This window comes from Lolium rigidum, chromosome 3 (assembly GCF_022539505.1).
Source record: "Lolium rigidum isolate FL_2022 chromosome 3, APGP_CSIRO_Lrig_0.1, whole genome shotgun sequence".
Lineage (NCBI taxonomy): Eukaryota > Viridiplantae > Streptophyta > Magnoliopsida > Poales > Poaceae > Lolium > Lolium rigidum.
The window spans coordinates 171,109,309-171,121,851 of NC_061510.1; the positions used below are offsets into that span (position 1 = coordinate 171,109,309).

Genomic DNA, 12,543 nt, shown 5'->3' on the forward strand with positions numbered 1-12,543 from the left:
CGCCGGCTGCTCCTCAGCCGGCCTTGCCGCGAGCCGGCCAGTGGCAGCCGGCTGCTCATCGTCCATTGCCCTACCCGGGGTCTTCCCCCCGACAAATACTTCAGTGCTACCTTTAAACAATTCAAAACTTTATTACTCCTTATTTGTGTCAATGTTTTATAGCTCATGAGGAAGTATGTGGTGTTTTATCTTTCAACCTTGTCATTTACTCTTGACAGACTTTCACCAATGGACTAGTGGCTCATCCGCTTATCCAATAATTTTGCAAAAAGAGCTGGCAACGGGGTTCCCAGCCCCAATTAATTAACCTTCACTAATAATTCTCTTCATATGTTTTTCCCTGATTCATCAGTAAGGAACTTAATTTTGCAAATAGACACTCCTTCAGGGTATGTGAAATGTTGGAAGGCACCCGAGGATTCGGTTAGCCATGGCTTGTGAAAGCAAAAGGTTGGGAGGAGTGTCAACCATAAATAAAACTAAAATACATGTGTAAACAAAAGAGAAGAGGGATGATCTACCTTGCTGGTATAGATAACGTCCTTCATGGGAGCCGCTCTTGAAAGTCTGGTTGATGAGGTAGTTAGAGTACCCACTGCCATTCGTTGACAACAACAAACACCTCTCAAAACTTTATTTGTATGCTCTCTATATGATTTCAAAACTTAAAAAGCTCTAGCACATGATTTAATCCCTGCTTCCCTCTGCGAAGGGCCTTTCTTTTACTTTATGTTGAGTCAGTTTACCTACTCCTTTCTATCTTAGAAGCAAACACTTGTGTCAATTGTGCATTGATTCTTACATACTTGCTTATTTGCATTCATCATATTACTTTGTGTTGACAATTATCCATGAGATATGTATGTTGAAAGTTGAAAGCAATTGCTGAAACTTAATCATCCTTTGTGTTGCTTAAATGCCTTTACTTTGAATTTATTGCTTTATGAGTTAACTCTTATGCAAGACTTTTTTATGCTTGTCTTGAAAGTACTATTCATGAAAAGTTTTGCTATATGTTATCTATTTGTTAGCAAACTATAGATTGTTGCCTTGAGTCACTTCATTCATCTCATATGCTTTACAATAGTATGATCAAGATTATGTAAGTAGCATGTCACAACAGAAATGATTCCTTTTATCGTTTACCTACTCGAGGGCGAGCAGGAACTAAGCTTGGGAATGCTTGATACGTCTCCAACGTATCTATAATTTCTGATGTTCCATGCTAGTTTTATGACAATACCTACATGTTTTGCTCACACTTTATAATGATTTCATGCATTTTCCGGAACTAACCTATTAACAAGATGCCGAAGTGCCAGTTCCTATTTTCTGTTGTTTTTGGTTCCAGAAAGGCTGTTCGGGCAATATTCCCGGAATTCGACAAAGACCAAATATCTTATTTTCCCCGGAAGGTTCCAGAACACCGAAGGAGAGTCGGAGGCGGGCAGCAGGGGGCCCACACCATATGGCGGCGCGGGTGGCCCCCTGGCCGCGCCAGCCTATGGGGAGGGGGGGCCCGTGGCTCCTCCAACTCCGCCTCTTTGCCTATAAAGTCCCTCGCGACCTAAAACCTCGATACCAATTGACGAAACTCCAGAAAGACTCCAGGGGCGCCGCCGCCATCGCGAAACTCCAATTCGGGGGACAGAATCTCTGTTCCGGCACGCCGCCGGGACGGGGAAGTGCCCCGGAAGCCATCTCCATCGACGCCACTCGCCTCCATCATGCTCCGTGAGTAGTTCCCCCATGGACTACGGGTTCTAGCAGTAGCTAGTTGGTACTCTCTCTCCCATGTACTTCAATACAATGATCTCATGAGCTGCCTTACATGATTGAGATTCATCTGATGTAATCGGTGTTGTGTTTGTTGGGATCCGATGGATTGTTAGTCTGTCTATAAAGTTTGTGAAGTTATTGTTGCTGCAATCTTGTTGTGTTTAATGCTTGTCACTAGTGCACGAGTGGCATGATCTTAGATTTAAGCTCTATAGTTATTGCTTAGATTGTATCTACAAGTTGTTTGCACGTGTCTATGTCCGGAACCCGAGGCCCCAGAGTGACAACAACTGGGATAACTGGAGGGGAAGGCTTAGATACGAGGATCACATGTTTTTACCAAGTGTTAATGCTTTGCTCCGGTGCTCTATTAAAAGGAGTACCTTAATTACCAGTAGATTCCCTTGAGACCCGGCTGCCACCGGCTGGTGAGACAAAAGATGTTATGCAAGTTTCTGATTGCGAGCATGTATGACTATATATGGAAAACATGCCTACATGATTAATAATCTTGATGTTCTGTCTTAATGCTTTCAATCCTATCAGTTGCCCAACTGTAATTTGTTCACCCAACACTTGTTATTGGGGAGTTACCACTAGTGTAGATAGCTGGGAACCCCGGTCCATCTCTCATCATCATATACTCGTTCCTATATGACATTGGAAGTAGTATCAACTATTTTCTGGTGCCATTGCCTCTGTGTTACTGTTACTACTGCTGTGTTACTGTTACTATTGCTCTCATATTACTGTTGCTTTCACATCACCTCTGTTACTAGTGCTTTTCCAGGTGCAGCTGAATTGACAACTCAGTTGTTAAGGCTTATAAGTATTCTTTACCTCCCCTTGTGTCAAATCAATAAATTTGGGTTTTACTTCCCTCGAAGACTGTTGCGATCCCCTATACTTGTGGGTTATCAGGAGGCAAAGTATCATCAAAGAAAATTTTCTCCTCAAAACTTGGGGGACTAAAGATATCACAACCAGCTTCCCCAAGGTTAAATTCTTCCATAGCATTAGCAATAATACTGTTCAAAGAGTTCATGCTAATAACATTGCTACAACTATTTTGCAAACAAAGTTCCATGGGTTTTTTAATTCTCTCTTCAAACACATCATGTCCTAATTCAATATAAAGTTCATAAAGATCTCTAATTTTTTTGTTGTTTTCCATTAAGCCTAACTAGTGAAAATAAAAACAAGAAACAAAAAGATATAATTGCAGGATCTAAAGGAAATAGCTTCGAGCACTCACACACCGGCAACGGTGCTAGGAAATAGCTTAGTAGTCGGAGGATGTGAATACCTTTTACCTTACCTCCCCGGCAATGGCGCCGAGAAAATAGCTTGATGTCTATGCACGCTTCTATTCCTGTAGACAGTGTTGGGCCTCCAAGAGCAGAGGTTTGTAGAACAGCAGCAAGTTTCCCTTAAGTGAATCACCCAAGGTTTATCGAACTCAGGGAGGTAGACGTCAAAGATATCCCTCTCAAGCAAACCTGCAATTAAGATACGAGAAGTCTCTTGTGTCCCCAACACACCTAATACACTTGTCAGATGTATAGGTGCACTTGTTCGGTGAAGAGATAGTGAAATACAAGTAATATGAATGATTATAAGTAGTAATTGCAATCTGAAATAAAAATGGCAGCAAGCGAACATGTAGCAGAACTTGTTGGAAACGGTGTTTCAATGCTTAGAAACAAGGCCTAGGGATCATACTTTCACTAGTGGACACTCTCAACAATGATCACATAATTGGATAATTAGATAACTTCTCTTCACTTGTGCTACTCTGAATTACTCTCCTATTGGAATCACTAATCATCACGTAGTGGCTACAAAAGCTCCACTCAAAGTTCATCAAGTACTTGACAAACACCACTCATAGGGATATCCTCATCAAATCATAATCCAAGATAATACCGTTGCAATTTAGACCGAGTACTAACATAGCATACACACTCGTCAACAATAGCTATGAAAGGGGGAATAGATCACATCAATACTATCATAGTAATAGTTAACTTCATAATCCACAAGAGATTACAATCATAGCCTACGCCAAGTACTACATGATGCACACAATGTCCTCTTTACATCATAGAGGAGGAATATACTACTTTAATAACATCACTAGAGTAGAACATAGATTAATAGTGATACAAAGCTCATGATCACATAAAGATCACACCATGAGAGAGAGAGATGAACCACATAGCTACCGGTAGAGCCCTCAGCCTCGGGGAGAACTACTCCCTCCTCATCATGGGAGACAGCAACGGCGATGAAGATGGCGGTGGTGTCGATGGAGATGACTCCGGGGGCAATTCCCCGTCCTGGCGGCGTGCCGGAACAGAGAGTTCTGTCCCCCGAAACTTGTCTTCGCGATGGCGACGGCTACAGAACTCTTCGTGGAATATGACTGGATATTTTAGAGTTTTCGCGACGGAAGGATTATATAGGCGAAGGGGCAGAGTCGGTGGAGTCCCGAGGTGGGCTCCCCACCTGGCGGCGCGCCTGGGGTCCTGGCCGCACCCCCCTATGGGGAGGAGGCCCTGGGCCTCTCCCGGGCTTGCCCTTCTGGCTCCGTGTGTCCCTCGAAAAAATAGGAGGTTTGGCTTTTGTTTCGTCCAATTCCAAGAATATTTCCTGTGTAGAATTTCTGAACCAAAAGCAGCAGAAAACAGGAACTAGTGCTTCGGCGTGTTGTTAATAGGTTAGTACCGGAAAATGCATCAAAATGATGTAAAGTGTATATAAAACATGTGAGTATTGTCATATAACTAGCATGGAACATAAGAAATTATAGATACGTTTGAGACGTATCAGTGTTCCGATGCCAAAGGGGGAGAAGAGAGTAGAGTCTAGGATCACGGGGTTCCTTGGTTGCACAAGCCATGCTTGACATTTTATTTGCTTCTTATCTGGCTTGTGCTTATTTGCTTGCTTTTTCATTCCAAGAACCATTTGCTACTTTAAGTAATTCGTGTATGGTCATGTACTTATATGCTTAATCTCTATGTTGAGATGACTATGTGCCATGCTTATATATCTTGATATTCACATGTCCATACCATGCTTGTTTCCTAAAGATATTGGGGGAGCTTCTCATATTCCGCAAATGGTGCACTTTGCATTCAAACGCAAATTCTCCAAGTGCACACATTATGGGGGAGTTGTCTCAATATCGCATATGGAATCAAGGTTTAAAGCTTATCATAATATCTATATGTGACTCTAGCTCGGTTTGTCATCGTATACCAAAAAGGGGGAGATTGTAACGGTATTTTACCCTTATCCATTATTTTGGTAACTATGACACCGTGCTAGAGTATTTGGTCTAATACATGTCTACAAGATGATTCCCAGGTATTAGCCAAAGAGGTATAATGGTGTATCAATGGAACAAGAAGGCAATGGGAGACCCCCCACTTCGATGAAAAATCAACAAAGGATTTTCAGAGCATGGCCGGTCCCTGGCCCGGTCAGACCGGCCCTGGCACCGGCCAGCCCAGCGCCAACCGGCCCCAGGACCGGTGCCAACCGGGTGGAGTCCAGTAAGGTCGGGCGCTCGTCCGATCAGGGTCCGGTCGCCGGCCCGGTTTGGACCGACCAATCCGGTCCCAGGCCCGGTCGGACCGGGTGCCCCGGCGTCCAACCGGCTTCCACGCCTGAGCCAACCGGTCGATGTCCAGTATGCCAAAGAAGCTGCTCTGGTCAGGATCTGGCTCCAGGTCCGGTTTGGACCGGCCGGTTCGGTCCCTGGCCCGATCTGATTGGCCCCTGCGTCGGCCTGTCCGGCGCCAGGCCCGGTTGACCGGGTTTCTCGAGGAATCTGCTGACGTGGGAAGTGAGCAACGGCCAAAATTCAAGTGACACTATATATACCCCTTCTTCTACCTCTGAAGGGGCAGGCACTACACTAGAAGCTGTTCTTGAGCTCTCTCTCTCATACTCCATTGTTAGAAACACCAAAAACCTCAGATCTCCCTCCTCCTCCACCCAAACTCAAATCCCTCCGGGGAAACGATAGAGGAGGACCCGATCTACTGTTCTACCAAGCCAAATCTCATTCCCCCTTGTATTCATCAAGAATCTTGCTCTCTAGGGTTCCTTGGAAACCCTAGGTGGGCAAGAATGGTCCGGAAGCATCCGGGCTGTGGATTTGCTCCTGACAAGATTGTGAAGGTTTGGAGGTTACCTCAAAGTCTACCACAAGTGAGTGAGCTATTCCTTCGTGGGATAGGCTCCGGAGAATAGGTGAGCCTTCGTGGCGTGGGGTATCCTTCGTGGGACCTCCACCCCTCCAAACGTGACGTACCTTCTTGCAAAGGAAGGGAACACAAGAATAAACCCTCGTCCCCGCGTGCTATCGGTTATCTCTAACCGAACTCCTTACTTGTGATATAACTGCCTGTGAGAGCTTTCGTGCTCGAGTTACTTGTATCCTCATATAGGTTGTCTCACCTAGTTTGCAATAGGCTCACCTTTATATTCCGCAAAGCCTAATATTGCAAAGAAAGAATTAAAATCTATAGAAACCTATTCACCCCCTCTAGATTTACCATCTCTGAACTTTCAATATCTTTGTAAATAAAGAAGATCACAATGATCCTATCAAATAGTAGAGCACTCTATCATATTTGAATGATAAATGCATCGGTGAGCTGCAACGGTGGTCTTGGACATACCTTTAATATAAATATATTGTATTCATGATTTAATCTCTGTTTGGTTGCAAACATCAAAATATCTCATACCTATAGGCCGATGCTTGAAAACTGACCTTGGTTTGAGGAGCTTGAAAAAAAGATAAGTTAATTATAAGCGAAAAGGAAGGAAAATATTTCATATTCTTCTTCTTGTGTGAGTGCGACAAAATCTGCACATACCCCTAGTAAATTATGCAAATAATATGGTGCTTACACTGTAGTAGCCTAGGTACCACATGGATCAAATACATGGGGCGCCTCAGGGATTATGTCTTGTAAGACATGACCTCGGATATTGTTTCAGAAACAACACTTACATATTATTTAGTTTCACCGATGGCAACATATTTTGAGCAAACACTACTGCCAGAAACAAAGGAGACCTGCACCAACCTCGCGATGCTCCGGTGCCACTCCAGGAAGACCCGCTCTCGTTCTGGCCAAGCATTTCAGTCATCATGTGAAAAATCCAGGAGCATCAATGGTTTTAAATTTATTCAGCGGTACATTACACATCCCACTCCACAAGAGCCAAAGTGAAGAAATGGTGTTCATCACTCACCGACGTGGCACCTTGAGGTTTTCAGCGTGCAGGGCCTCCGGCTCCTCCCGCAGAAACAGACTCTCATTCACCATCTTCCTCGTCTCATTCCTCAATGCAATATCCGTCTAAGATACAATTCGTCAAATACCTTGTGGGGAATAGAAAAAAAATTATCCTGAAAAGGTATTATGTATCTATGGGACTGAAATTGGATGACAAGATATCAATGCCTTCTGCATTGTCACATGTAGTATCTCATCCACTGCACGCTAAAGGAGTTGATGCCGTTGACCTTGATGGCGGACTCGAGCGACAGCGATAGCGGCAGCTACGTGAGGCGGGAGATGGCGACCCTCGGGCCATCATCTTGGCTGTCTTGCTTGGACCGGTGCATGTCCAATCCCCTCGGACCGGTCCTGCTTCCAACGCCACCGCATGCCTTCTCCACCAAATCCGCCGGCAACGGAAAGGAAGCCATATGATAGCAGGGGAAGAGCAGGAGGCAGTGCTGGCGGGGGAAGAGAGAAAGTAAGGGATGGCATACTGAAGGGCCTCACATCGTAGAATGACGGAGATGGCGACCTACCGTGAGGCCATCGGCCCACTGACGCACACGGTGGCATGATAGCTTAGGGCATGAGCAATGGAGGCAGCTGTCCAACTAGGCTTGGATAAAACTTTTGACATATGCATGCCATGTTATGGTCCATTAATATGTCTTTCTCTCAAAAGCTGATTTGACTTTTCTCTTTTTCTCTCACATTTTCACTCAGCTTTCACTCTATGGCTAAAGAGGATGCCTCCTGATGAAGAAGCTGCCTCCTTATCCGAACCTAATTTAGACCACCCGAACCAAGATAAAGCTGCGAGACAACACCCCTGGGGCTATGCATTGGCCATGTCCTTAGGCGCTGGCCCCTGATCCGTGTGTGGTTGACAGATGCGACTATATCATGTTATTTTGGTCCGAGCGCCGGCCTTGCCCTCAGCGCGAACGGAATTTCTCCTATAAATGTTCCAAGAGTACGCGCCTCCAGGAGGCCTCAAAAGGGGCAAAACCATCGTGGTCGTCCGATTTACCCTGTACAGTGAATTCGCGAGCCGACGTTTCACCCTGGCCGTTAGATGCGGTATTTTCTTTTTCGACCTGACGCTACTCATTAACGGTCCATGACACTCGGGCCCGAAATCGTGCGGGGCCGCCAACAAGAGACAGATACGGCAGCATTTCACGTCGCCTTCGTTTTCTTGGACGTCCCCCACCTCCTCTCCTCCTCCCCCAATCAGCCGCCTCCTCCAATCCCCTGGCTCTCCCATTCCTCGCCCTCCCGCGCCGCCATCGCCGTCTCCTTGCGCGCTCTCCCTCGCTGTGCCTGCGCCGCCTCTCCTCTCAAACTAGATCGGGAAACCACTCACCAATGTGCAGCCTCCGCTTCTCTCCAATCCTCCTCTTCTCTCCAATCATGGCCTCCTCTGCTCCTCCCCCAATCCGAGTGGATGCGCGTCCATTGGCTGGCAGATGTGCGGCGGTGTGGTTGACTCGCGATGCTGGTCCGGGCGGAAACGCGGTGGTGTGGTGGATGCGGTGCTAGCGCGGCGGTGGTTTGGCGGCGACGAGAAGAGGATCTTGCGCGGGGGAGACCAGAACCGGCGACGGCGCATCGACTGGCAACGGCGACGGCGCATCCCCGGCTTCGATTCCCCAGCCAGCGTCGCTTGACGCGGGAGCCGGCGGCGGTAGGGACCGCGCGTTGAGCGACGGCGGCTGCTGGACGCGGCAGCAGCGGTGGCACGCGATGCGCGCCAAGCTGGCGGCGGCGACCTTCTGCGTGGTCACAGAGTGCGGCGTCGAGTTTGGGCGTGGAGAGGCTGTGGAGCTGGTGCGGGCCGTCGGGGGGAGAGTGCGGGGAGGTGCAGGAGGAGGGAGCGGAGGAGCACGCGGCGTGGTGCCGCTCCTTCTCTTGAGCAGGCTGGCCCTGGATGCGGTCAAGAAACCTGCAGCGGCGGCGCCCATCGACCATCAGCACAGGTACACATTCAAGCCAGGCGCACTTCTCTTGTCGTTCAAGGGAGGCACCTTCTTTTGTTCAGAGCCTTCTTGTGCTGCTGCTGGTTTCCGTTTCTTGATTTTTACTTGTCGATTGTTTGGTGAATCTGTTGAGCTGATTTGGTCTTTTCCCTTTTTATATACGTGCAGCGGCAGGCTTTGAAGGATCTGCAATGAGCTCGAGTAGGGATTGTTCCGTTCATCTTTGGTGACTGTGCCTACCTGCAGCATCCTCTGTATTTCTATCAATGGATGATTTTCAGAATATAGGTTGGTTGCAGAATTGGCTTATTAAAGTTTATAAATTAAAGTCCATGACTGCACTGATTATCGTAAGAATTAGATGTAGTTGGAATAACGGGATTGTTGCTCATTTAGAGATTTTGTTGCATCATCATTATTTTTCTAATGTTATGTGGTGGATTCATCTATCGTGTTGCATAGTCAGGCCTAATATTGGATGAATTGGATGGGGCGATGTCGGGTGGGAGCAGGTCCTGGAGCGCGTCCGCGAGATGGGCGGCGGCGTGGAGGATGACTGGCGAGCGCGATGGAGGCGGACGAGACGATGGTGGTGGCGGGCGAGAGGAGGCACTGCTGGAGCGCGTCCTGTGGAGGGTGGCGACGGCCAGTCTTTGCACAAGGTCAGAGAAGAGCATCCCATTTGACACAACCGAGCTCCTTCTCTCCCCCGGGAGCATCATCTTCTCTTTATTTTTATCGACTCCTTTTGATTCCTTCCACCCTAATTTTATTTTATTTCGCAGCTAGAGTTTGGATGTCTAGGGATTCACCGAGAGCGACAACAACCACCATTGGCCTTCGTGGACTCCATTGCTGCCCCGAGTGTGCTCATCCTCTTCTCTCTAGCTTTTCCCTGTTTATTCTCATGTACTCTATCCAACTACATATGATATTTCTCAAATATGTGCGCTCTCTCGTCAGGTTGCTTGTTTTCTCTGAATGTTAATCTTAAAATTAAAAAGGCCGAACTGCCAAAAAGAGGCCAATGCTTGATTTTGCTCGCTATTCAGATGCCTATGGTCTATAATTGTTGTGTTTTGATTGCATTTTCATTACCGGGTTTGCTTTGGCACATAGAGTGCTTACAGATCAAGCCCTCTACTTGGCTGCTTTGAGGTGAGCCCTTTCAGTCCCTCCGCTTTTTAAGCTGCTGAGTGAAACCAGGAACTTTCATATGACAATCAATTCTGCCATTAATTTATATTTATATAATTTGTAGTTTCAGCTACATTGGTCTACCCTCAAATTTAATTTTCTTCGCATGTTCACCAAATTGAATACTGATAATCTTTGTAGTTATTTTCAGTTTTGTTTAATCTATCTCGCTTTTTTGCCTCTAGATTGGTTGCGTAGTAAGCAATAATGACTAGGAGTAGCATCTTTTTACCATACTTGTTTCCCCTGTCCAAGCATGCATCTTATGGTTGGTGTGTGATTTGAGCTGACACATTAATTTACTGAAAATAACATATATTTTGTGTGCCGGTGACATCGGCTGGTGTTGGTTGGGGGCAGACAACGGCATGTTCTGCAGCTCGGGGAGTCGGCGGCGGCGGCAGATGGGTCCTGCACCTTCAAGGTGTTGTGCTGCCTCTCTGCTTCCTGATTACGTTAATTAGTCCATGTGTGCCATGTTGGTAATATTTTTAGTAGTGCTTCTCGCATACTGGTTTTTACACTTCACTTTATGGTGTTGGAAATATAAATAGTGATCATGAAGATATCAATAGCAGATGAATCAAGGAAACTTAGTTTGTATACTTTAGTTTATAGTATATTTTGGATCATTTGTGGGAGTGAGTAGTACTTTCTTGCGGAGGCCCGGAGGTGGCGGCGGCCAGAATGGAAGGGCCTGGACCTCACAGCTCTTCTTCCGTGCACTGGAGAGAAGCAGCACGGCCACGGGTGCCGCCGCCTCGTGCCTCGCGGTAAAACCGAGATCTCGATCTGCCAAAAATATCTGGCCACCTCTCTCCCGTTTTCGAGCTCGGCGGCGCGGAGGGTGAGTGGTGGGCGAGAGCGCTGTCCCGGAGGAGGCTGGCGGCGCGGGCGGTGATACGTCCAAAACGTATCTACTTTCCCGAACACTTTTGCTATTGTTTTGCCTCTAATTTGTGCATTTTGGATGCAACTAACACGGACTAACGCTGATTTCAGCAGAACTGTTCTGGTGTCTCGTTTTTGTGCAGAAATCCAACTTTCAGGAAAAACCTCGGACGAAAGGGCCTATTTTCCCAGAATAATGACGGAGCCAGAAGGACAATTGAAGTGGAGGCCCGAGGGCCCCACACCACATGGCGGCGCGGCCCAGGGGGGGCCCGCGCGGCCATGTGGTGTGGCCCCTCGGCTGGCCTCCGACGCCCCCTTCGGACTACTTATTCGCATCGACCTAAAAACGCACGGGGAGAAGTCGAAGTCGCCGTAAACCCTCCGGAACGCCGCCACATCGCGAAACTCCGTCGCGGGAGCCGGAAGTCTCCGTTCTGGCACTCCGCCGGGACGGGGAATTGGAGGAGATCATCACCGCCATCACCGCCAACGCCTCTCCATCAACCAGCCATGTTTCCCCCATCCATGTGTGAGTAATTCCCCCGCTGTAGGCCGAAGGGGATGGTAGGGATTGGATGAGATTGGTCATGTAATAGCATAAGATTGTTAGGGCATAGTGCCTAGTGTCCGTATATGGTACTTTTATGATATTGTTGCAACTTGTTATGCTTAATGCTTGTCACTAGGGCCCGAGTGCCATGATCTCAGATCGACATGTTATTATTTCATCATGATATTCGTTGTTTATGATCTTACCTGCAAGTTGTATACACATGTCGTTGTCCGGAACCAATGGCCCGAAGTGATAGAAATCGGGACAACCGGAGGGAATGGTAGCGACGAGAGGATCACATGTGTTCACGGAGTGTTAATGCTTTGCTCCGGTACTCTATTAAAAGGAGTACCTTAATATCCAGTAGTTTCCCTTGAGGCCCGGCTGCCACCGGCTGGTAGGACAAAAGATGTTGTGCAAGTTTCTCATTGCGAGCACGTACGACTATAATTGGAACCCATGCCTATTGATTGATTAGTACTTGGATACCATTTTATTATTATCTGCAAATGCCCTGCTATGATTGTTACATGAGTTTCTCTCATCCATGCAACGCCCGTCATCCATCCCCGTGCCTACGATATTTTAATCCTGCTTGTTTACTAAAATTACTACTGCTGTCTTTGTTACTCTGCTGCTGTTATTTCACTACTGCTACTACTATAAAACTGTTACTACTGATAAACTCTTGCGAGCAAGTCCGTTTCCAGGTGCAGCTGAATTGACAACTCCGCTGTTAAGGCTTTCAAGTGTTCTTTGTCTCCCCTTGTGTCGAATCAATAAATTGGGTAATACTTCCCTCGAAGACTGTTGCGATCCCCTATACTTGTGG

At 47.0% G+C, this 12,543-nt stretch overlaps 1 long non-coding RNA gene across 1 annotated transcript; it reads left to right on the forward strand.

Annotated features, from left to right (window-relative positions):
- Positions 1–9,006: 9,006 nt before the first annotated feature.
- LOC124698638 lies at positions 9,007–9,929 on the forward strand. Its single transcript, XR_007001033.1, has 4 exons — positions 9,007–9,067; positions 9,236–9,355; positions 9,580–9,729; positions 9,853–9,929. It is a non-coding gene; the product is annotated as an uncharacterized LOC124698638 (long non-coding RNA).
- The last annotated feature ends 2,614 nt before the right edge of the window (positions 9,930–12,543 follow it).